The following is a 26746-nucleotide window of genomic DNA, read 5'->3' on the forward strand; positions in this document are numbered from 1 at the left end:
GATGGCTTTTTAAGTATGGGGTGACCAGTGCATGCCACTATGACTCAGGAGGGGACGTGTCATGCCAGTGAGGTCTCATCATCATCTGTGCTGCTGCACACTGTTGTCAGTGTCACTGTGAGAGTCAATTTTATGTGTGTGTGCGTCCATTCTAATTTCTTGCCCTCCTGAGTCCTGTCCCTGAGCTACTTACTTACTTACTATATCGAAAATAAAATAAGAAAAATGTTTTTGCCTTATCTACTTTAAAACATATTGATAATTGCATATTGAATTTGTTTGTAGCCTAAATACTCTCATTTGCACTTAAAACTAATTTTGTAACTTTTGGAAATGCCAGTAAAAAATGGCTGTGCCAGTAAATTTTGGGTATTGTGTCAGTAAATTTCAATCTAGTAGGTTGGCAGAGAGTGTAAGATAGAGTCAGAGGGCGACCGTAGTATTTGAGAGGGAATAGGGTCCAGGGGGCAGGTGGTTAGGTGGGCGTTAGAAAGGAGTTTAGCAGCTTTGTCTGTAGTAGCAGATTTGAATAAGGGGAGTGTCAATTGTACCCATTGATATAGGGTCTTAACTGGGGGAGATACCTGTAGAGTGGAGAATTCATCACGGATAGTATCAATCTTGTTTTTGAAGTGATTATCAATCGTCTGGGCAGTGAGTGAGTCAGTGGGTAGAGGCAGTGGAGGATGAAGTAGAGAGTTGAAGGTAGAGAACAATTACAGGGACTGGATGAGAAGGTGTTAAAAAGAGTTGTAAAATAAGTCTGCTTGGCGCTGGCAGTGTGGATGAAAGAATAGTATTTTTGGAGGGTAGATTTGTATTGGTTGAAGTCTTTAAGAGACTTAGTCTTGTGCCACAGACGCTCAAGAGCGCGACTACGTTTTTTCAGAATTTTAGTGTCATCTGTTTGCCAGGGTTGTAGGGTTTGAAGCCTGATTTTGCATGTAGTGAGGGGAGCAAGCTTGTCCAGGGTGGAGAACAGGGATTTATTGCAGATGGAAGTGGCTTGGTTGGGGCAGGACAGGGGAGAGATTTTGTCATAGAGGTGGTCAGTAGCAGAATTGAGGAGAGAAGAGTTGAATTTGCGAAAGTTTCTATGGGTGATGGTTAGGTTTGGAGGAAAAGGTGGTTGATGATCAGCATACATAAGCACACCCCAACTGATTTGTCAGAAAACCTTTACTTTCCTTTCAGTATCAACATTTTCTATGGGACACTATAGTACAAAATACTCCCACAAATACAGACCATTGATTGCAACCAATATTTGTTAATTTGCACACAAAAAATTATTTTACCTAAAAAATTCATTCAAGACCATGTTGCAAAAATGAATACACCCCAATGAAAAGTCTCACACTGAGGTGTTTTTCAGGTGCTTTTGGGTTAAAAATAGCATCTGAAAAAACGCCTGAAAAACCGCTCCCCTGCAATCTCAGTGTGAAACCCCAAATGCTTTCATACTGGGGCGATGCACTGGCAGGATGTTAAAAAAACTCCTGCAAGCAACATCTTTGAAGCGGTGAAGGAGCGGTGTATACGCCACTGTCCACTGAAATGAATGGGCAGCACCGCCAGCAAAGCGCCGCTGCAGTTAACCCTTTTTCAGCCACTAGCGGGGGTTAAAAGTGCCAAGCTAGAGGCCGAAAACCTCTGCAATAATGGACTGTAAAGCTTTACCGTCGCCAAAGAAATGTCACAAGGCCTGGGAAAGAAAATCATTTATTTACGTAAAAAAGGTGAAGACTACAAGAAGATCAGCAAAGCTTTACTTATCAGTCAGAATAATGTAGCAAAAGTGATACGAAAATGTAACAAAGATGGAACTGCAATCATCTCACAGAGACCTCCAGGCCGTCCACAGAACAGTTAACACCTCGACAAGAAGTAGAAAGCCAAACTGGAGTGATTGTTTTCCATGACACAATACAGCTTACACTGCAGAGGAATGGAATACATGGGTGTCGTCCACAAAGAAAGCCTCTCCTAAAACCCATGCATCAAAAAGTCCCACCTAGAATTTACCAGGGCCTATGCTGAAAAAGAAGCAAAGATGAGAAGTGCAAAAAAAATGCATGGTGCCTACAGTGAAGCATGGTGGTGGCAGTGTCCTTCTGTGGGGCTGCATGAGTGTTGCTGGTGTCGGGGAGCTGCATTTAATTTATGGTATCATGAATTCACAGAATTATTGCTCTATATTGAAAGAGAAGCCCTTACTCGTTGTGCACCTTTCCAACCTGACAATCATCCAAAACACACATCTAAGGCAAATGTTGCATTTCTGAAAAACAAGGAGAATGTTGTGATTCAGTGGCCAAGTACTGTGTGTCTCCTAATCTGAATCCAATCGAATGCCTATGGGGAATTCTGAAGAGACAAGTTGATTTAGCATCCAGGCTCTAAACTAGGTCGTTCTTGAAGAATGGAAAAAGAATGGAAACAGATAGATAAAAAAATATGTTGCCAACTTGCTCATTCCATGCCTTAAAGACTTGGTGTTGTCCTTACAAATCATGAAGGTCATACAAAATACTAGATGTAGTATTTGTTGTGGGTTTATTCATTTTTGCATCAACTAATTTGAGTCAAACTGAATATTTTGTTTTCTAAGTTATGTTATTAACCTTAATTTCATGTAGTGAAGCTAAACAAATGTTCTATAAAACTCAGTTTTCTCAAAGTTTTGTAAATTGTCCTTTTCATTGAGATTTCGATTAAAATCTTACTTTTCAAAATAAGTGTACTTATTTATGCTCAGCAGTATATATATATATATATATATATATATATATATATATATATATATATATATATATATATATATATATATATATATAATATATATATATATATATATATATATATATATATATATATATATATATATATATATATATATATAAATATATAGATATATATATATCCCTCTACTTGTATAGTTGTGGCTATACATTGTCTGTATACTGTACAGTGCATACTTTTACTGTATAATGTATACTGTATAGTATACTGTTTATGTGTATGTATCTATAGACTTCTACTAGTAAAGTCGTGGATTGCCGGGGGGCGGAGCTAGCAGCCACCATGTGAGCAGCGCTGAACCGGAGCTCTGTGCAGGATGAAAAATCCTTCGGCCATCCTGGGTGTCACTGACACAGATCCTACACCCCACAGCCTTTATTACACTGCCAGGACCAGGCAGTACATAGCGACATGGTCAAAAATGGATGAACACCCCTGGAATCTCCCGCACCTCTCTCAATATGCCTGGGGATCTCAAGAAGGCGGCCGCCATGAGGCAGATGATCAAGGCCCCAGTAATACACAGCAGAGCAACTCTGGGCGATCCCCTTCGGACTCTGACGAGGTAAGCCCCCTACCCCCTAGAACTAAGGAACTGAGAAGAGGTCTCTCCCTGGACAGGCTACCGAGGGAAGACATGGGGAACATGGTGCCCACAGCGGGGGAGGGAGAGCCCTCCCTGAAACAGATTATGGAGGCCATATGCACTTGTCAGGCCACACTGACTGAACATATCGATGGAATAAGGGCTGAAATGTCTTTTTTAAAGAATGATGTGCAGAACATTAGAGAAAGGGCCACTGAAGCTGAACAGAGAATCAGTGACCTGGAAGATGTAGTCCTCCCGCTGGAACATAAAGTACAGAATATTCACTATGAAGTAAATGCTCACACAGATAAGCTGGGAGACATGGAGGACCGCCAGAGGAGGAACAATATCCGCCTTGTGGGTTTCCCTGAACAAGCCGAGGGCAAACAACCTGAGGAGTTTCTTGAACTGTGGCTTAAGGACAATATGGCGGAAACTACTTTTTCACGCCTGTTTGCCATAGAAAGGGCTCATAGGGTGCTGTCCAAACCTCCTCCTCCTGGTTCCCATCCGCACCCAATGATAGCCCGCATTCTGCACTTTAGGGACCATGAAAGCATCCTGCATGTGGCACACACAATAGGAAATCTGCACTACAATGGAAACAGAATTTCTATATATCCAGACTTCTTGTCAATAACGCAGAAGCAAAGAACCAGCTTTGTGCATGTCAAGAAGAGGCTCAGAGACCTGCAATTGGCTTATAGCATGCTATACCCAGCAAAACTGAGAGTAGTAGACAGAGGTAAAGTCTCCTTCTTTAACTCCCCTATTGAAGCTTCACGCTAGCTGGATGCTAGAGGGCGCCCAAGCCCTGAAGCTGGATGCTGACATAATGGCACACATTCTTTGGCCCAACCTTCTACAGCAAGACATCTATTCCTGATGGTTAGCTTGGAGGCTGAAGAGTACTCTTTTATGTTGTGACGCTACAATTATAAAGAAGCTAGTCCTGTGTGGTTCTATCTGCCGATTCAATAAACCGCTTCCTCCGTTCCTCTAAGATAAACCCTCCTTTTTTTTCTTTTGGGTTTCTTTTGGGTTTCTCTTTTTTTTTCTTCTCTGGGGTGAAGTTCACTCCACAGACTGTTTCCTGGACTGCACAACACCTAGACTATATCCTTTCGGGAAATTCTTCTTGTAAGGAAAGGTGAGAAAATAAGATTTTTCCCTTTGATTTTTGTTGGGGTTTTTTCTTTTTTTTCTCTTTCTTTTTTTCTTTTTTTTCTTTTCTTTTTCAGTTAAATACCTATGACCCCCTGAGGTCGATATGGCTATAGTTATGGGATATGGGCACACATCATGTTTGGGCTGTGTGCAGGGTGGGAAGGGATGGGAAGTTATGTTGCGTTGGTTGGTGCTGTGTGCTGTTGTCTCTCTCTGTTTTAATCCCCTCAGGTTGAAAAACCTGGCCAAGGGCTGGGTAGCTAACACTCTCCAGGGAAGTAAGTTGTATTATAACTGACTTACACATGGCGAGTAAAATAAGTATAATATCATGGAATGTTCGTGGTATGAACTCAAAGGTAAAACAATCCCTTGTTTTTGACGTTATACGACGATGTAAACCTCATATAATCCTGCTACAGGAGACACATCTCCAAGGTTCTAAGGTTATGGCTCTAAAAAGGGCTAACATCATGAGGGTCATACATGCTGAATATTCAACGTATTCTCGGAGGGGGGGGGGGGACATAATAGTTACAAAAAAAGCAGAAGCACATATTATACAGGTCAAATCAGACCCTAATGGTAGATATGCTATGTGTAAATGTTTAACATGTGTTTAACTTTGGTATGTGTGTATGTTACACCGCCATTCTCCTTCCAAATATTAGAAAGCATTCTGAATGAAGCTGTGTTCATAGCACAGGGCCCACTGATGTTGCTGGGAGATTTTAACGTGGTGTCAGATGGTTCTAGACAGGCACGGCTTTACATCTGATTCACGCCATACCCTTTCCTCCTGATTGGACAGTTATGCTCTCACTGATGTGTGGTGCCGCAATAATGCGGGGGTCAGAGTATACTCGTGCCACTCGGAGACTCATAAGACACTAACTAGGATTGATATGCTTTTATCCTCAATAGATGGTCTCCCCATTATATCTGGGGGCAGGTACCTTCCCAGGGCACTTGCAAACCATTCGCCTTTGGAGTTCATGTTTGGATTTAAATGTGCCCACTGGGAGACGATAATGGCGACTGAAAACACAATGGCTACAGGAGGAATATGTGACACTGAAATGCAAGGCGGCTATGGGTGATTATTAGAGGTAGAATGGTGCTGAGACCAGGATACACACACAATGGGAAGCTTTCAAAGCTACTATGAGAGGAGTATTTACTAAATAAACCAAAGACTTCGCAAATGCCCTGAACTGTGATGTGAAACAGGTGGAATGTGACGCTGTTGTTGCTGAACAGAAATACATACAGCACCCATCCCCTGACACGTATACATTTTGGCAGGACCTGACAAGGCAGCTTAGATACTTCTGACTGATCAGACCACAAGGAAACAGTTACAGCAAACCCAATCCATTTTTGAATTTAGTGACAAAAGTGGCCACTTACCAGCCTTTTTGGCGAGACCTTTGTATGCTCCAACACCTGTATTGAACCTAGGACACCCAGACGGTGACTTAGTGAGTGACTCGCGAGATATCCTGGACACGTTCTTAAACTTTTACCATAATCTCTATCAATCCCAATCCAACTGTACTGACCAAGAACTCTCCTCCTATTTGGAGGGTCCGACTCTCCCATCAATGACCTTAGAGGACAGTGCTAACTTGGAATACTCTATTACATCAGAAGAAATAGTTGATGCCATTTCCTCCTTTAGACCAGGTAAGTCACCGGCACTCAATGGTTTTCCGGCGGAATGGTATCAGCTACATAAAAAGAGCTTGGTCCCACTCCTTCTAAAAGTTTTTGTGGCTGCGGAAAAAGAGGGCATATTACCAGAATCCATGCACAAAGCCTTGATCGTTGTGATCCCAAAACCCAGCAAAGACCCACAAGAATCATACAGATCAATCAATTTGATCAATACCGACGTCAAAATATTGGGCAAAATTTTGGCCGGTAGATTGCAATCGGTGATCCTTAAATTGATCAATTCTGATCAAACAGGTTTTATCAGAGGCCGTTGTACCCAAATGAACCTTAGAAGGCTCTATGTGAATTTGCAAATCCCCCATATAAATACATAAATCGATACAAAAAAGCATTCAATTCGGTTGAATGGAACTTTGTTCTCCCTACTTGACAAATTGGGTTTTGGACCAAGGTTTGTAAACTGAGTCAAATTATTTTATAATGACCCCCGAGCATGTATCAGAGTGAATGGGCATATATCAAACTCTTTTGAGATCGGCAGAGGGACGAGACAGTGATGTCCCCTGTCCCCGCTCCTATTTGCTCTGGCCATAGAGCCCCTCGCAGCTAAACTTAGGAGTCAGGTTGATGTTAAGGGATTTTTGGTGGGGGATCTGGAATAACGCGTATCATTATATACGGATGATATGCTGCTATATTTGTGGGATCCAGACCTATTACTGACTAATGCATTCAAATTGATCCAGGAATTCGGAGACTTCTCCGGGTTTCGGATTAATTCATCCAAATCAACGCTGTTTCCCCTGGACCCGCAGCCAAATTTACTGCCTCCCTCTCAATGCCCTCTGACAGTTACAACCCAATTTAAATATTTAGGAATACATATCCAGTTACCTGTGGAATCATTCACTGAAGTGAATCTTTGGCCGGTAATTAGAGCTTTTAGGGACAGAATACAAAAATGGAAGGAACTCCCGCTCACATTATTGGGCAGAGCTAATATGTTTAAAATGATTTATCTCCTGAAATTTTTATACATACTCTCTAATGCCCCACTGTTCACCCCTAAGAAGACATTCAGATATATCGACTCCTTGTTAACCTCCTTTTGTGGGGTGACAAGGCAGCCCGAGTATCGCTGACCATTTTGCAACTACCGGTGGGGAGGGGTGGCCTGGCAATTCCCGACCTTTGCATGTACTACTTGGCATCACAGCTAGTTCAGGCCCACTGGCGTATGTTTCCGCAGCAGAACAACGCTGCTACGGCAGTGGAGGCAGTTGCAGCAACTTCCTATGAGACACTTTTAAATTTCTTCTTTAGAGGGGAGGCACCAACAGAAAGTGGCATGCCTGTACTTAAGTCAGCTAAACTGGTACTTGATACCTGTGTGAAACATATACAGGACGCACCCTCCCATCTGTCGCCAAAGGCCCCTCTATGGTTCGACCCTTGCTTAAAAGATTTTTTCCTCCTGGAGGATGGACATAGATGGGCAAAATTTGGCCTTACCTATCTGCATCAACTATTTGACAATGGGGATCTTAAAACGTTTGCACTATTGAAGAGAGAGTTGGTACCCCTGATTCGTGGGCATTTCAATATACCAGACTGAAGCATGCAGCTCATGCTCAATTTGGAACTGGGCCAAGGCTTTTAGAAAACACAAAAATAGAAACAATGCTTGCAGAGCCAGATCACACAAAACAAATATCTACCTACTATGCAGTTCTCATGGAAAAAAAACAGCAGAGAGAGGAAAAAATGAAAGCCAGATGGACTGCAGTGGTACCGGAGTTGACTGAGGTTCAGTGGGAGGAGGTTTTAACTTCCTACGTGCCCACAGTCATCTCTTCTAGGGACAAACCTATACAGTTAACCTCCCTGGCGGTATGATTATTTCAGATTTTAGGTGCTGAAAGCGGTACAATTATTTTGCATGAAAATTTGGCGTTTTATATTGTAGTCCTGTAATTCTTAGGAATAACTCACTTAAATCTGTCCAAACCAGAGTCTAGCAGACCTCCCGGGTATGATAAAGTTTGAAAAATAAAATCATAAATTATAATATAATAAATAACTATAAATAATTATACCAAATAATAATATAACAATAATGAAAAATTAGTCAATAATGTAATCAAATCAAAAACACTGAAATTTGCTCAGTTGCAGAATTGTCACTGTCATTACTTTTCAGTATTTGATGACGGATCTCCCCACAAATCGCTGTCACTCAATTCTGCGAGTGATTCCAATTTATTATCACTGTTTACTAGCTGGTCTAAAATAATTTTTTATGTAAAGGGACAATTTTGGTTGCTATGGACAATCTCCAGTTTCCAGGCATTATAATATAAAACTGTATGCAGGACACTGGAGAAACCACTAGGGACAAAGGGGATGTGAAATAATTACATACAGCAATGTAATCTGTAAGATTACATTATACTGTATGTATACTGTGTGTTTCACTTTTTGAATTTGGCGCTGTTCTCCGTCCCCGTGCGTTGCAACGCTCGCAGGGAACGGAGATGGGCTCCATGATAGATCAGCGGAGCACAGCTCGCTCGTACAGCGCGGGGACATCGCTGGATCCAGGGGACAAGGTAAGTAAAGTCTCCCTGCATTAAGCGACGCGGTCCCGAGTCTAGCTTGGGATAACTGCTTTTGGTTCAAAATCTCTGCCCCGAGCCAGACTCAGAAATACCGCCAGGGGGGGTTAAGATACCTTCACCAAATGTATTATACCCCACGCAGATTATTTAGGATAGGCAGAAGAGACGACCATATTTGCCACAAGTGCCAGGTGGCAAATAGGGTGCGGGAGGGTAATAAGGTACGACCTTTATGGTCACAAGTGTCCCAGTTTATCGCAGATACATTTGATCTCCCGAATATTAGACATGTGCATTCGTTTTCGTCCGAATGCATTTTCGTCCGAATTTCAGCTATTTTCGTTTTCGTTTTGACAAACGATAACGAAAGCACAAAATCCGAAAAACGAAAGATCCGACATAAATAAATGTTTTTATTTTCGTTTTCATTGTTACAACAGTTCGATATAGAATAGGAGATTCGACATGACTCTGACAACAATCTGTGTCTATAGAACCTGTGGTCGAATGTGCCTAACCTATTAGTCCAAGATTATATAGAGAAAATATTCGACAGAGAAAAAAGATTTGACAGAGAGAAAAGATTCTGCAAGTTACTGTCCTAAAAAGTGTTTGGGGACCCGGGTCCTGCCCCAGGGGACATGTATCAATGCAAAAAAAAGTTTTAAAAACTGCAGCTTTTTCGGGAGCAGTGATTTTAATAATGATTAAAGTGAAACAATAAAAGTGTAATATTCCTTTAAATTTCGTAGGGGGGGGGGAGGTTGTCTATAGTATGCCTGTGAAGGGGCGCATGTTTCCCGTGCTTAGAACTGTCCCTGCACAAAGTGTCATTTATGCAGGAAAAAAAGTCCTTTAAAATCACTCGCAGCTATTATGAATTGTCGGCTCCGTAATACAGAGAACACTCATTGAAAGTCATTGATAAAAAAATAAAAAAATAAATAAATAAAAAAGCGTGGGGGTCCCCCAAATTCAATTACCAGGCCCTTCAGGTCTGGTATGGATATTAAGGGGAACCCTGCCTCAAATTTAAGAAAAAATTTGACGTGGGGTTCCCCCTAAATATCCATAACCAGACCCTTCAGGTCTGGTATGGAGATTAAGGGTAACCCCGCGTCAAATTTAAAAAAAAAAATGACGTGGGGTTCCCCCTAAAAATCCATACCAGACCCTTTATCCGAGCACGCAACCTGGCAGGCCGCAGGAAAAGAGGGGGGGACGAGAGAGCGGCCCCCCTCCCTCCTGAACCGTACCAGGTCACATGCCATCAACATTGGGAGGGTGCTTTGGGGGTCTGTGACCCCTCAAAGCACCTTGTCCCCATGTTGATGAGGACAAGGGCCTCATCCCCACAACCCTGGCCAGTGGTTGTGGAGGTCTGCGGGCGGGGGGCTTATCAGAATCTGGAAGCCCCCTTTAACAAGGGGACCCCCAGATCCCGGCCCCCCCCTGTTTGAAATGGTAAGGGGGTACAAAAGTACCCCTACCATTTCACAAAGAAAGTGTAAAAAATGGTTAAATAAAGCAAACACACTTTTGAAAAATTCCTTTATTAAAACTAAAAAAATAAAAAAAAGATTCCAGCGGCGGTAATCCACTCTTGCTATCCAGCGACGGACGGTCATCTCTCCAGCGGTGGCTAATCTCATCCAGCGCAGCAAATCCTCCATCCTTCTTCTGTCTCCGTGGAGGAGACACTGCAGGCATTCCGGCGGCTGACGTTTCTTATATACGGAGGGCGGGGCCACCCATCACCTGACCCCGCCCCCCTCTGACGCAAGGGGAAACCCGGGGTTCCCTGTGACGTATGGGTGACCCCGCACCCCTCTGATGTAACACAGGCAGGTTTCCGTTACATCAGAGGGGGGCGGGGTCACCCATACGTCCCGGGGAACCCCGGGTTTCCCCTTGCGTCAGAGGGGGCGGGGTCAGGTGACGGGTGGCCCCGCCCTCCGTATATAAGAAACGTCAGCTGCGGGAATGCCTGCAGTGTCTCCTCCACGGAGACAGAAGAAGGATGGAGGATTCGCTGCGCTGGATGAGATGAGCCATCGCTGGAGAGATGACCGTCCGTCGCTGGATAGCAAGAGTGGATTACCGCCGCTGGAATCTTTTTTTTATTTTTTTATTTTTAATAAAGGAATTTTTCAAAAGTGTGTTTGTTTTATTTAACCATTTTTTACACTTTCTTTGTGAAATGGTAGGGGTACTTTTGTACCCCCTTACCATTTCAAACAGGGGGGGGCGGGATCTGGGGGTCCCCTTGTTAAAGGGGGCTTCCAAATTCTGATAAGCCCCCCGCCCGCAGACCTCCACAACCACCGGCCAGGGTTGTGGGGATGAGGCCCTTGTCCTCATCAACATGGGGACAAGGTGCTTTGAGGGGTCACAGACCCCCAAAGCATCCTCCCAATGTTGAGGGCATGTGGCCTGGTACGGTTCAGGAGGGAGGGAGGCCGCTCTCTCGTCCCCCCCTCTTTTCCTGCGGCCTGCCAGGTTGCGTGCTCGGATAAAGGGTCTGGTATGGACTTTTAGGGGGAACCCCACGTCAATTTTCTTTTAAATTTGACGCGGGGTTCACCTTAATATCCATACCAGACCTGAAGGGCCTGGTAATTGAATTTGGGGGACCCCCACGCTTTTTTTTAAATGTATTTATTTATTTTTTTATCAATGACTTTCAATAAGTGTTCTCTGTATTACGGAGCCGACAATTCATAATAGCTGCGAGTGATTTTAAAGGACTTTTTTTCCTGCATAAATGACACTTTGTGCAGGGACAGTTCTAAGCACCAGAAACATGCGCCCCTTCACAGGCATACTATAGACAACCCCCCCTACGAAATTTAAAGGAATATTACACTTTTATTGTTTCACTTTAATCATTATTAAAATAACTGCTCCCGAAAAAACGTCCGTTTTTAAAACTTTTTTTTGCATTGATACATGTCCCCTGGGGCAGGACCCGGGTCCCCAAACACTTTTTAGGACAGTAACTTGCAAATTAGCCTTTAAAATTAGCACTTTAGATTTTGAACGTTGGAGTCCCATAGACTTTAATAGGGTTCTAAAGTATGCTATATACTAGCTCCGTCGAATCTTCTTTATACATTCGACAGACACCATAAGCCTTCAAAGACAGATTCGACCGTAATTCATGTGGATTTTCGGACGAATGCAATTTTTGAACGAAAAACTAAATAAATAAAAACGAATTTCGGGAGTAACTAAATAAATTAAGTTTTCGGACGAAAACGAAATTCTGAAACGAAATATTTTACTCTGCACATGTTTACCGAATATATGTAGCCCACTTTTAGGCCTCCTGGGTGTAATAGAGGATGAGGTGATGAACAACAATACGAGACAGTTCTTGAGATTATTTTATTACTATGTCAGAAAGCTGATTGTCCTTAACTGAATAAAGAGATATAATCTTACCCTATCCGCATGGAAAGGGATGGTTAATGCAAATATTACATTGTACAGAATGACTTATGAAGCAAGAGGTAGCAAGAAAAAATTTATTTTTTAGTTTGTATTTTGTTTTACCATGCCATAAGTTGATGGAAAATATGTAACATAATTATTACAGGCAACTGGTAAATTACAGTAAAAAAAATGCTATCTGTACTAACATGATTATAAGTAGTACAACTCGAAAAACCTTATATAATACTGGTACTTTGATGAACATGATTGAGAATGTACTTTGTATGTGATGGTTTATTTTTTGTTTTGGCAAATAAAAACCATTTAAAAAAAAAGAAAAAGTTGTGGATTGGCAAGAAATTTGGGTATGAAGAAGAGATTTGGGTACCAACAGTATTTAGGTTTGATAAAGAGATCTGTGGGCATGCTCCACCAAGTATTTGAGTAAATAACTTATACTTGTGGTAACTTAAAACAGCATTGCACTGCTTGTTGCATTTTGATTTGTAGTTTTAGTCCTCTATCAGGGTTAATTAGTAAGATAAAATACAGTGCACAGACCACAAAAAAAAAAAAAACAAGCAAACCAAAAAAACAAAAACATACATTAACTAAGCAGATTTCATTTTTAATTATAGACATTTGTTGATTAGTTGATATTTCAGCACACACATTGTTAGAGCATAGTAGCTTCACAGCAACCAATAAGATTTCACTTTTCATCAGTCGGTAATATGAATAATGACTACTAATGGGTAATTTTCTAAGGTATACTCACTAGTAGCCCTTAGCTTATAAATAGCTCCTCTGAACCCCTAGGGCCATCCCAACATTAGCTTCACTCATGTGAAGACACTAATTAGGATGAAGGCAATCTAATTAGTATGTATAACTATAGCCAAAGTCAATATAAAGATTTGCAAATTAAGTTTCTGTTTCAATGATTCTAGAAAAGACAAGGTGCATCAGTTGTGTATAAAGAAAGAAGGCTTTTCAATTAGTATAGGAAGGCATTCATTTTGGTAGGTGTGGTTTAAGGGGAGCTGTAGTCTTTTTGCTATGGGGTTGATTTGTTAAAACTGGAGAGTGCAAAATCTGGTGCAGCTGTGCATAGAAACCAATCACCTTTCTGGATTTTTTTTCAAAACTTAATTGAACAAGCTGCAATTAGAAGTTGATAGGCTTCTATGTACAGCTGCACCAGTTGTTACACTTTCCAGTTTTAGTAAATAAACCCCTATATGTTTTTACATGTGTGTTAATGTTTTAAAAAAATGATTTCTTTGTTTAGTGTGAAATTATGTACATGCATTACAAAAGCTATTTTCACATTACTTACCGTATATACTCGAGTATAAGCCGAGATTTTCAGCCTCTTTTTTGAGGCTGAAAGTGCCCCCTCGGCTTATACTCGAGTCGCCGCTGTCTGACTGCTCGATCAGCGTATCGAGCAGACAGACGGCGGACATTAATTTTCAAAAGCCGCGCCTCCTTCTCCGCCTCCGCCTGTGATAGGCGGAACACTGAATTTCCCAGCAGTCAGTGTTCCGCCTATCACAGACATCCGCTCATTCTCATACTACGGACGAGTATGAGAGGATGTCTGTGATAGGCGGAACACAGGCTGCTGGGAAATTGAGTGTTCCGCCTATCACAGGCGGAGGCGGAATTTTGAATTGTAGAATGGCCGCCGAGAAGAGCGGCGATCCATCGGCACGGGACGGAGGAGGCACGGCACGGCACGGGACGGAGGAGACACGGGACGGAGGAGGCACGGCACGGGGGAGGCACGGCACGGGACGGAGGAGGCACGGCACGGGACGGAGGAGGCACGGCACGGGACGGAGGAGGCTCGGGACGACGGCGGCTCGGGACGGAGGCTTGGGACACAGGTAGGCTGGACACACACACAAGGCTGCACGGACACACACACACACACACACACACACACACACACACACACACACACACACACACACACACACACACACAGGGATGGATGGATGGATACACACACACACACACACACACACAGGGATGGATGGATGGATGGATGGATACACACACACACACACACACACACAGGGATGGATGGATGGATGGATGGATACACACACACACACACACACACACACAGGGATGGATGGATGGATGGATACACACACAGGGATGGATGGATGGATGGACACACACACAGGGATGGATGGATGGATGGACACACACACAGGGATGGATGGACGGACACACACACAGGGATGGACGGACACACAGGGATGGACAGCCATGTCTCACCCTCGGCTTATACACGAGTCAATAAGTTTTCCAGTTTTTTGGGGGTAAATTGGGGGCCTCGGCTTATACTCGGGTCGGCCTATACTCGAGTATATACAGTACTTACCTGTCTGTGCTTTTTATCTTTTTTTTGTTTTTCTCACTGCAAGCCCTTCAAACAGGGCTGAAAAAAATGGGTTATGCTATTTCTAATGTAATAAGAGAGGTGGGGTTGCATTATGGAAAAAAATTAGATTACATCCAATAATAAACAAAGGGGCTGCCGCTACCTAATGTTACCAGCCTAATAGGTTGGGATAAAGATGATGAAGCAATGAAACAGGTAGAGCGCCATAGCTACCATCATTGCTTCATATGCTATTTCTAATGGTTTTTTTTTACCCATATTAATATGATTTATAAATGCTGACACCTGTGCTATTGATTGATTGCTCCATTGAAGTGAAATGTAATTTTTAACCACTTGCTTACTGGGCACTTAAACCCCCCTCAGTCCCAGACCAATTTTCAGCTTTCAGCGCTGATGCACTTTGAGTGACAATTGCGCGGTCATACAACACTGTACCCAAATGAAATTTTTATCATTTTTTTCCCACAAATAGAGCTTTCTTTTGGTGGTATTTAGTCACAGCTCGGAGTTTTATTTTTTGCTAAACAAACAAAAAAAGATGCAAAAAAAAAAAAAAAAAAAATCATGTTTTAATAGTTTGTTATAAAATTTTGCAAACGGTCATTTTTCTCCTTCATTGAAGTGCGCTGATTAGGCGGCACTGATAGGCTGCATTGGTGGGCACTGATGGGCTGCATTGGTGGGCACTGATGGGCTGCATTGGTGGGCACTGATAGGCTGCACTGGTGGGCACTGATAGGCATAGTTAAGGCGGCACTAATAGGCACAGATAAGGCGGCACCGATGGGCACAGATAAGGCGGCACTGATGGGCAAAGATGGGCACAGATAAGATGGCACGGATGGGTGGCACGGATAAGTGGCACGGATGGGTGGCACGGATGGGCACTGATAGGTACCACAGATAGATGGGACTGATGGGCACTGATAGGTGGCACTGATAGGTGGCTCTGATAGGTGGCACTGCTGGGCACTGATGGGCGGCACTGCTGGGCACTGATGGGCGGCACTGCTGGGCACTGATGGGCGGCACTGGGGTGCAGCACCTGAGGCAGATTTTGGGTGGCACTGTGGGTGGCACTGCTGGGTGGCACTGTGGGTGGCACTGTGGGCACTGCTGGGTGGCACTGTGGGCACTGCTGGGTGGCACTGTGGGCACTATGGGCACTGCTGGGTGGCACTGACAGGGGGGCACTTACTTTATTCAGGATGGCACTGCGGGTGGCAGGTGGGCACTGGCAGGGGGCAGGTGTCCTTTTATATTGCTGGCCGTGATCGGGACTGATGTCCCGAACACGGCCGCCGGCGATCGGCTTTTTTTTTTTCTCCTCGCGCTGTCAGCGCGAGGAGGAATACTAGCCGATTACCGGCTCCGTTTTATCACATGATCAGCTGTCATTGGCTGACAGCTGATCACGTGATAAGGGGTCGGGATCGACCCCTTACACGGATCGGTGATCAGGCGAGTCTCACGGACTCGCCGATCACAGAGCGCGCCGCGCGCGCCCCTCAGGGGGCGCGCAGGCCGCTCGTAACCGGGACTACGTCAATAGACGTAGTCCCGAAAATGTGGGTCCGCGCTATTGCCGTCATTTTGCAATAGCGCGGATCCCAAGTGGTTAACAATATGTTTGGAGCAGTGGTGGCTGGTGCTCAAAATTTTTTGGGTGGGCGCAAACAAATTGAAAAATTCTGAAAAAAAATGCATCAATTGCAGTGCCACTGTGCCATCAATAAGAACCACAGTGCCATCAATTGCAGCCACTGTGCCATCAAAGGCAGCCACTGTGCCCATCAATTGCCATCACTGTGCCATCAAAGATAGTCACTGTACCCATCAATTGCTGCCACTGTGCCATCAAATGCAGCCACTGTGCCATCCAATGCAGCCACTGTGCCCATCAATTGCCACCACTGTGCTATCAAACTCAGCCACTGTGCCCATCAATGTCGCCACTGTGCCATCAAACGCAGCTACTGTGCCCATCAAACGCAGCCATTGTGCCCCTTAAAATACAGCCACTATACCCTATACCTATACATCAATTGCCGCCGCTGAGCCCATCAATTGCTCCCACTGTGCTCATCAATTGCCGCCACTGTGCCCTTCAATTTCTCCCACTGTGCCCCATCAAACGCAGCCACTGCCACTGTGCCATATTAAATGCTGCCAGTGTGCCTGGCCCGCAGTCTGCACTTACCTGTCTCGTGGGACAGCTCCTCAATGTCTTCTCCCATCCTCTCTTCCCATCCTCTGCTATGATTGGATGCCTGGCATCCAATCAAAGCACCTGTCGTTTCAGCCAGTCAGGCGATGAGTAACAGATCCGAGCGCCTGATTAGTGGAGAGAAAGTTTAGAGTTAGGAAAGCCAATATTCAGTTGCTTTTCTTTCACAGCTTGGCACTCGCAGGTCACCTTTTTTGATGCCTATTAGAGCCTATGGCTCTAATCAGGTGCTACAAAAACACCCCCCGCCATTGTAATTCAAGCGCCCTATGCCCGAAAAGGGAACGGGCACCTGAATAGGGCGTGGCAGCGATGGCCATAGATAGATTCATGCAATGCATGGATCTATATATTGGTGCTAGAGGGGGTGGCAGGAGAGAGGGGGTGGTGCCCTACGCCCTTATGGAAGCACTGCCACTGGTTTGGAGAGACCTACTGCTGCATTGCATGCAAGATAGTAATAGCCAAATTAAAAATATAATTGAAAAAGTGACTGGAATATTTTCTTACAAATAAGGATATATGCAATTGTCAGTGACTGACTTAATTGACTAATTAGTAAGGATGAGCTCAGGCATGTTCGCAAACAGCACGTGCAGAGCCTGCCAGGAAGTCGGCACTGCGAAGCACTAATCACAAGCAGTGAGACATTGTCCCAATGCGCGGCTGCAGAGATTGGGAAATGTCTCACTGCCTGTGATTAGCGATCCCCAGTGACGACTTCCTGGCAGGCTCTGCACATACTGTTGGCGAACATGCCTGAGGTCATCCTTACTAATTAGCTATGACAATGTGAGCATTGAACTGTGGCAATTTCACAAGATTCCGAAGTCCATTTACTGGACTGGATCACTATAACGTAGTAGCATATCTTAGCACCCGGGAGTGGGATCATTTTTTAAACTCCCTCCCTACATCAAAATTATTTTCAGTTTAGTAAAAGGGAAATGTTGTGCTTGCTGGGTATGGGAGCAAAATTTTTTGATCTGCTCTCCTGGTTTTGTCCACTGGCTTGCTTTACTGATTTTGCTGCTGTCTCCAGTGATTGATCCCGACTTGTATCACAAACTTTGCTACCATTACCATTTGCCTGGCTTTCCCTCCTGTATTTGACCTTGGCTAGATCCTGTTTCTACTACCTGCCTCTCCCTCCTGATGGATCCACAGTCTTTGACCCATGGCTTGGCTTTCACTACTGTCTTCTGCATGCACCATTGCCAAGTACTACCGAGGTTTCCTAAGAGACTTTGGCCTAGCTATGTATCCTGCCTCATCTGATATACTTCAGGTGACCACCGGCTGTACTCTCCTGTACCCATCTGGCAACCTGTGCTTCTTTGCGTTAGTGAGGACACCGGAAGTGACGTCCGGAAGTACGAAGGTGGCGCTCGTTCGTTTTTACGGTGCTTATTTTTATTCGTTTTAAATGTGAGTACCCAAGCTTCGTTTTGTATCTAAATAAAATTGTGAATACATACTTCACCATTGGAGTGTTCCCCTTGTTTTCTCTGCATGATACATCGTGCCTACGGTGGAATGAGTGTCCAGAGTTGTGCTATTTATTGAACCCACACCAGCGGATAACAAGTGTTGTTTTGGGAATGCTGTTTACCTTACAGCAGTAAGGTAAGGTAATTACTGCACCTATTGTGAGGATACAATACGCACAGGGCACTGGTGGAACTTACTCCCCGTTTTTCTCCGGGCACGCAGGATATCGCTCTGCTTATCACTAAATGGACATTTTTTTGCATGATTATAGTGAACTTTTATTCTAATAGCTACATTGGAGCCGTGTTTTAGAGCACATCTTCACTGTGTTTGGAGTCCAAATATTATTATTAGCACTTTGTGCATTTTTTTGATTAATCACCATTGTTCACTGCACCCCCTCAAGTTGCACTTCTAGCACTTATAAATCTCATCTCATTCGTTATTTTTAGCATTATTTCTACTAATATAGGTATTTTTTACACTGTATAATTTACTAATTTATGTGGATTGCACGTTGATTCACTGATATTTTGGATTCTATATGGAGGATTTTGTACATCACCTGATTTAAGTTTGTTTTTTTGTCAAAAGCACTATTTGATGTATTGCACCCAAGAGGTTACGCACATTGTCTGAGTTTATTTAAACACGTAGTTTAACATTTATCTCTTACTTTCCTGCTGCTACTAAGGTATTAGCTAGTTTATTTTAGTATATCACATTTATTTAGCCGGAGCGCAACACCACTTTTATTCATTATCACTTACTTTGGGGAGGGTTAGTACCCCTGCCGGTGTTTTGCTGCAACCACAATTTTCTTTTGTAGGGCACATAGGTTGGCGCGAGAATATCTTTACTCCCATTACTGCACCTTCTGTACCATCTTCAGGGGTGTACTGCACTTAGCCACAAGAGGAGCCTTCTCACTTTCGTCTCCAACCAGGTACATGACATAGGCACTCTTAAATAGATTTTTTAATTAAGACAAATTAAATTTCCCCATCTTTACAAAGCCTCTAAGTTTATGAATATAACATTTTGTATGTGTTACATATTCACTACTACTCTCCACTTTCCAGCCAATGATGAAGAATATGGCTCATGTCTGGATTTGTTTACTGATCAAAGAAAAAAATCTATTTTTTCATTAGATTGTTTTATTGTAATCTTTTATAAAATATAGAAATATGCAAACCAGCTTCATTATGATACTATTGTTCTAGGGCCAATATAAATTACTTTTATTAAAGGACCAAGTACAATTATCTGAATGTCCTTCTGGTCCATGGTTTCCTGTACATTCCATTTTTCACACTCTATTTCCATGCTTATTAAATCTTAGCCTATGAAAACAATAAACATTTGCTAGGCGCAATAAAGGAAAATAATAGGATAAAGCAAAGGTCAGTAATTCATTAGAGAGGATATTTGCATAAATATTAGCACTCCTGTGTTCTATTATGGAAACAATAAGATAAATATGCAGGACTTAGAACTCTCTGAAGTGATTGCGTTTTGTCTGCACAGACCCTGTAATCGTATTCACATAAAATGGATTAGAGCTTTCAATATTGCCTGCATGCAACTTAATACATCCCCTTTGTAAATGCTTCCTCATAAAAGAGGAAAATCACATATTTCATAGCTATTCACTCTTCACGGTAGTTATTTGTAGTGATTAGTAATGCTAACATTGGATGAATATAGTTCACAGCGTAACTAATTTTATTTATCTTCTTGTAGTTTATTCTAGCAGATGAACTCTATGCAAAAACACACACACAACAATACAGTTAAATTTTTTTTGAAATATTCTAATTTAACTGCAACTGATGTAAATTCCTGATTTCTACTTGTTTTCAGCCTGTTATTTTCCACTGTACATTATCACTCCATTTCAAAGATGTTGGGGGGGGGGGGGGGGGGTAACTCAATCTGGCCTCAATTAGGGGCCCTGCATGCACTTGTGCTAATAGTTAACATGCTGATAGAGAGATAGTTCAGACAGCACCAGGAGAATGCTAAATCTCATTAGAGAGTCTTGCAAAACTTCAACAGCTTTCTTTACTTTAGATGCAGAGAAAGCATTTGATAGAGAAAGATAGTTCAGAGAGATTATCTAATAAACTAGTTATGCTCTTTCTCTTTCCACTCACAGGCTGAGGGCTGGAAAGTGACCTAACTGCGCTGCTTAATGGCAGCAGATAAAAGGTAGGTTACAAGACTGGTTGTGCTATGGCAGGCCTAGTTCATCTCAGCAGGGACTAGCTAGGAAAAACACCTCCCTTATATGTAATTCAGTTTAACCACTTCAGCCCTGAAAGGTTTAACCCCCTTTTTAACCAGGCCATTTTTTGCGATACGGCACTACGTTATTTTAACTGACAATCGCATGGTTGTGTGATGCTGTACCCAATTAAAATGGATGTCCTTTTTTTCCCACAAATAGAGCTTTCTTTTGGTGGTATTTTATCACCTCTGTGGTTTTTATTTTTGTACACTATATACAAATAAAGACCGACAATTTTGAATAAAAAATATATATTTTTTACTTTCTTCTATAAAACATTCCCAATAATTTTTTTTTTTTAAATCGAACTTCTTCATCAATTTGAGCCAATATGTATTCTGCTACATATTAAAACTTAAAGGTAAATTAAAAAAATAAACAAACTCTCTCTCTCGGCTCTATGAAAAATAATATTCTAGTTAACTCCCATTTATTCAAGTAAATAAATGAAAGATAAAGTATTTTCCTTGCTCCCCCTTCCCCTGCATTTATACATATGTAATAGATACTATGTACTATGATCACTATTTTTTATAATGCCTATCTAGTCATTCAGTGGCAGCTTGTGGAGTGTCAAAAAAATTAGCAACTTTGTTTTCTCCCCACTCTAAGCCTAGCGGGATATAACATTGAGTATTGCAGTTGTAGGCTTTGCAGTGTTTTCTTTACCTCCTGAAATTTTGTACACTGTTTTTGGACTTCCAGGGAAAAATCAGGGAAAAACATAATTTTAACTCCATTGAACAAAACCTTTTTCAATAACCTGACTCATGAATCATGTTGATTAAGTAACCACACTAAAAACGGTTGTGGGGATCTCCTGGTGGTAATGGTCTAGTCATGGAAAGATGGTCTTTCCCAATAATCTCCCACAGCCATCTTTCCGAAAACTCTATAGGGTTGGAGCCTTCAGCGTGTTCTGGAAGACCTACCAGCCTGATTTTATTACGTTGAAGATGATTTTCCAGATCTTCTATCTTACAAGCATTAATATCAGATTTTTTTTCAGTGCTTCTTTACCGTCTATAGGTATTAGCTGGATGGCACTCTCCATCTCTCCGACACAGCCTTCTAAATCAGATGTATGCTGCCGTATTTTTTGTACATCTTGTCGAAGAAAGGTAGATTCTTTGTTAAGCCTCTGCACTTGACCGGTTAAATTACCAATGGAATTTAGACATTGTTATATTGCTTTAAGCACATCTAATGATGTGGTGGTAAGGTAAGGTTTGTAAGCTTTTACGCTGTTTATCAACATATTGTCTAGCACTCTTACTAGATATTTCTTCTACATAGCATAGCCCTTGATCCGAGAGATTATTAGCATCCATTCTAGTGCATTGATCTTCTGATCCTTCACTAAGAGACTGCTGAGAGGTTTCATTTTCTTTATCTTTAGATGTTAAAGCAAACTTTGCAAGTTTAACAGCTTCTTTAGCCTTCTCTTTTGCAAACTTGGTGCCTTGCGTTTGTTGAGAAAGCCCACCAGTATCTTGCTTGGGAGCCATGACAGTGGAAACTCCCTGTCCCTCCTTTCTTCTTGTCATTTCTCAAACTTTATTAGTTGCAGAGGTGAACCAGGGAAAAGAGAGAAAAGAGGGGGAGAAAGAAATATTTTCTGAAAATATTTTCTCCACTTGAATGAAAATGATATAATTTTCAATTTCAATGTCAATGTGTTATTTTATGTCATTTTTATTTTAAACCTCAGCTCTATTTCACAGGCTATTTCACATGCTCTTGTGCTTCTAAAATTGTTAATTTTTTATTTTTACTAGAAATGGCTGTGATCAGCGACTTATAGCGGGACTGCGATATTGTGGCGGCTAAATCGGACACCTAACTGACACTTTTGACACTTTTTGGGAACCAGTGACACTAATACAGTGATCAGTGCTAAAAAAATATGTACTGGTACTGTACTAATGACACTGGCAGGGGCGATCAAAGGGTTAAATGTGTGCATACTAACTGTGGAGGAGGTGCTTTGACTGGGGGAATTTAAAGATAAGTGTTTCTGCTTAGCAGGATCAGCACATTCCCCTCTCACAGAATGATTTGTTTACATAGGCAGACCTCCGTTCTACCTTGGACCCGCTGATTGCCTCCCGCTGTGTCTAATCACAGCACGAGCGGGCCAAGATCACGTACTAGGTAGTGCAGGTCTGGCACAAAGCGGCCACTCTGCCACAGTATATCTACGGTGGGCGATCGCTAACCGGTTAATAAATAAGTCCCCTTTTCAGCAATCAGCAGGAGATCAGCTCAACAGAATGGGTGGATGACACATCCATGTTCATTAAGTTTCTGCAGAGTGGACATGGACACAACCCACTCTGCTCTATGGGTAGCCAGGTGTAAACTGACCCCACTGTTACACCCATCTATCCTCTGATCCCCCTAAATGGAAGCGTACGGATCTCCTTCTGTTTTTTTTAGTGGACAGGATTGGACCTGGAGGTAGGCGGATGTAAAAGGATACAAGTCCATTTACACCCACCTGTACATAGGAATGCATGGACCTTCCGATCAGGTCCATCTGAAAAACTGACAGGCAGTCCTGATCAGATCACCTGTGTGAATGGGGCCTGATTCTTTAATAGGTTATTTCAAGCTACACTGTTAATGGGTGAGATTAATACAAAGACAAAAATAATTCACCTCAACACACAAATGATAAGCATGTTTTGGGGAGCTGAGAATCCTACTTTAAGGCTAACAAGATGGGAATTTCAGTCTTGCGGGTGATATGCTATACACAGTATAGGGTACAATGATGAAACCAAGGCTAGGCTGCATAACAAAATATGGCTATTAGAGGTAAAGGAACTGATTTACCTAAAAAAAATGCAGCTGTGTTGTCATATTGATGCATCCACAAACCCAGTTGAACAGCCAAAATGCACTATTTCAGAATTTACTATGGATATGTGATACTCTTCTGTATGCACATACTGTAGCTTTAAAAGCATGCATACATCTAATTTACTAGCAATTTTAGTTTGAAAGCATGTCGCAACCACACACAAGCATTCCAATCACCTCCATAGCCCTTTCGGATTTCCAAGTAAACCAGACCCACTGATTTTCAGATCAGGGCTGTAAAAAAAATAGGCCATGTAGGAATTGTTTGATGATTTTCAATTGATACATAAGCTTTAGTATACAGGTAGGTGAACAGAGAAGCCCAGCAATACATGTGAAATGGAGTCACAGATCTAGAAGATCACTGCAGCAAAGAGGACCCTAATGGTCTCATATAGTTGATACATCAATGTCTGAGTTGTTAACTATGGAGCTGCTATTTGTGCTGAGAGTGATTGGATCCTGGCTGCTCTTTATATCACATATTGAAGTGCTGTGAGACATCTTAGCCCTTGCACACGGTCGGACATTCCGACAACCAAATCCGTCAGTTAAATTCCGACGGATTTAGTCCAGAAGTGGTCCGGAAGTGGTGTTGCATACACATGGTCGGACTAAGTTGTCAGAATTTCCGGTTGCCAAGAATGCGGTGACGTAAGCCGCGTATGACGGGACTAGAAAAGGGAAGTTCAGCACCACGTCCGACACCCTTTGGGCTCCTTCTGCTGATCTCGTGTTTATCACGTGTTAGTAGAAGTTTGGTTAGAGACGATTCGCGCTTTTCAGATTTGTGCTTCAGATCGTTACTGCTCTTCAGTTTGTGCTTGTTGGTGTGTATCTGCTTATCAGTCCGTGTAGTCAGTTAGCATTTGTTGGTCATTGTGGACTATATCTTGGTATATAGTATGGTTTGATATTCAGTGCTTATTGTCTGCTTGTTTCTGGTTTTCAGTTCGTTCTTTCAGGCCTTGCTGTTTATCGGTGCCTTCTGTTGTCCATTCTGACCAGCCGACCGTTTTCAAGCCATGTTTTGTGTACGTTCTCATCGTAGAGTTTGTGCTGTGCAGGGGCTTGGTGTTGGGCTTTTAGCTTTGACACAAGCCTGGTCCATGAACAGGGCAGGAGGAGTTCGTGGACCAAGAATTGGTTGCTCCAGTGTGACCAGTTCTCGCACATGCCTTTGCTTCGTGAGATCCGGGAGAATAATCCTGATGATTTCAGGAATTATCTCCGGATGACGGACCCTGTTTTACACTGTCTGCTGGCTTTGCTGTCCCCTTATATCAGCAGGCAGGATACCTGCATGCAGAAAGCCATCACTCCGGAGCAGAGGCTCATTGCCACGTTGCGGTACTTGGCGACAGGGAGAAGTCTTCAGGACCTCAAGTTCTCGACAGGCATCTCCCCCAGGCTCTGGGAATCATTATTCCAGAGACCTGTTCTGCCATCATACAGGTCCTGCAGAAGGACTATATGAAGGTAAGTTTTCTCCTTTAAAGCGGGGTTCCACCGCCGTTTTTTTTTTTTTTTTTTTTCTGTGGGGAAACGACAAGGAGTACGATTTTGAATTGTTCCACTTACTTGTTCCATTATAAAACTCTCATGCTGACGTTTTTCCAACTTGTTCAGATTTTATAAAAATCGTCTCCTGACAGTTTCCATCTTGCCTGTATACATGTGAAGCCCACAGGCATTCTCTTCCGGGACACTGTGCTGCTGATGGCCCAGCATGCACCGCCCATTCAAGCGCCGATCTCGCGCATGCCCAGATCAAACAAATCCGAGCGCTGACAATAACTGGACGCCGCACAGACTCCTGGGAACTTGAAAAAAGGATCCCAGGAGACAGTGCGGCCAAAAGGAAGTGCAGACCTGCCGCTGAAACCCGGCCCCTAGCCGCAGCCGCACCGCCCATATCCGGAGACTCCAGGACGAGGAAATAGAAAAATAAACAAACACAGAAGATGGAAGCAGCAAGGTAATGGGGATATATTGAAATTACACCCTATTACAATCTTAAGGGCATAGCGGTTTAAATTTGGGTGGAGCTCCGCTTTAACATCACATTCTATGTATTTCATGTTTGCTAATGTGTTGTATTTCTTTTCTCATTCCCTAATTACCATGATTGCAATATGTTCTAATTGATATGCTGTGCCCCTTTGTCCTCATGCATGCTGGAAGCTTTTCAAGTTCCTTTTTTTTCCTTCATGCATATTTGCCTTCACTAACTTCCCCAGCATGCTCTTCTGGGGCCATAAACCTATAGCCTAGTCACTTAGCAATGTATTTTGTCAGCTCCATAGTATTGCTTTCCCCTAAACACCCCCTAAAATGTGTGCAAATGTTATGTGTGTGCTTAAATTCATGCAGAGTGACAGATTTTTTTTTTGGTTGGCCCAAACTCATTAGGAACCCCCCTCCCCCCAACTCCTAGGTCAGCTTATAGCAATCCTCTATCTGCTGACTTTGCCAAACCCAATACACACTATGCCTACCTTTTTTCTGGTCAGATTTATGGATGAATTCACCAAAGCAAGTAGTGCAAGGGCCTGCCTCAATACTTTCAAATGCTACAGTTTGATGTTTTTTTTTATCCTATTATTATCTTGATAGGTAATAGCAGAATGTCAAAATGTGCTTCCATTTGTTCCTTTTTTTTGGTATTATGACACTTCTTACCTGTCCGGTGGGCTGCCAATAGTGTAAGTAAGGAGGGGCTGGCCAAAATATCACACATTATTTATGCATTCAGCTCTCAATAAAGCGGAGAGGGTTACCTGTCCAAAACATCCCTCCCCCTCATTTTTTGCAATGGGCCATCATATGGGGGGATGGGGGGGTGATGAATCTGATAAGGGGACTTTATACTTAAGGCTTTAAATACTCATTTCCCAAAATGTTATACTGATATTGTCCAAAAATGTTTGCGTCTAATCTTCTTGCAATGTTGATGTGAAAAATTACTAATTATTTTTCTTGTTTCACCCCACAGTTTCCTTCAACGTCACATGAATGGCAGACTGTGGCCTCCCACTTTGCCAGTCGTTGGGACTTTCCCAATTGTGGAGGTGTAATTGATGGGAAACACATCCACATCTCCCCACCCCCCAACTCGGGGTCCTACTATTATAATTACAAGGGGTATAATAGTATTGTG

The sequence above is a fragment of the Lithobates pipiens genome, unplaced genomic scaffold, assembly GCF_037356315.1.
Source record: "Lithobates pipiens isolate NorthernLeopardFrog02 unplaced genomic scaffold, aLitPip1_a1.2 Scaffold_13, whole genome shotgun sequence".
NCBI classification, from domain to species: Eukaryota; Metazoa; Chordata; class Amphibia; order Anura; family Ranidae; genus Lithobates; species Lithobates pipiens.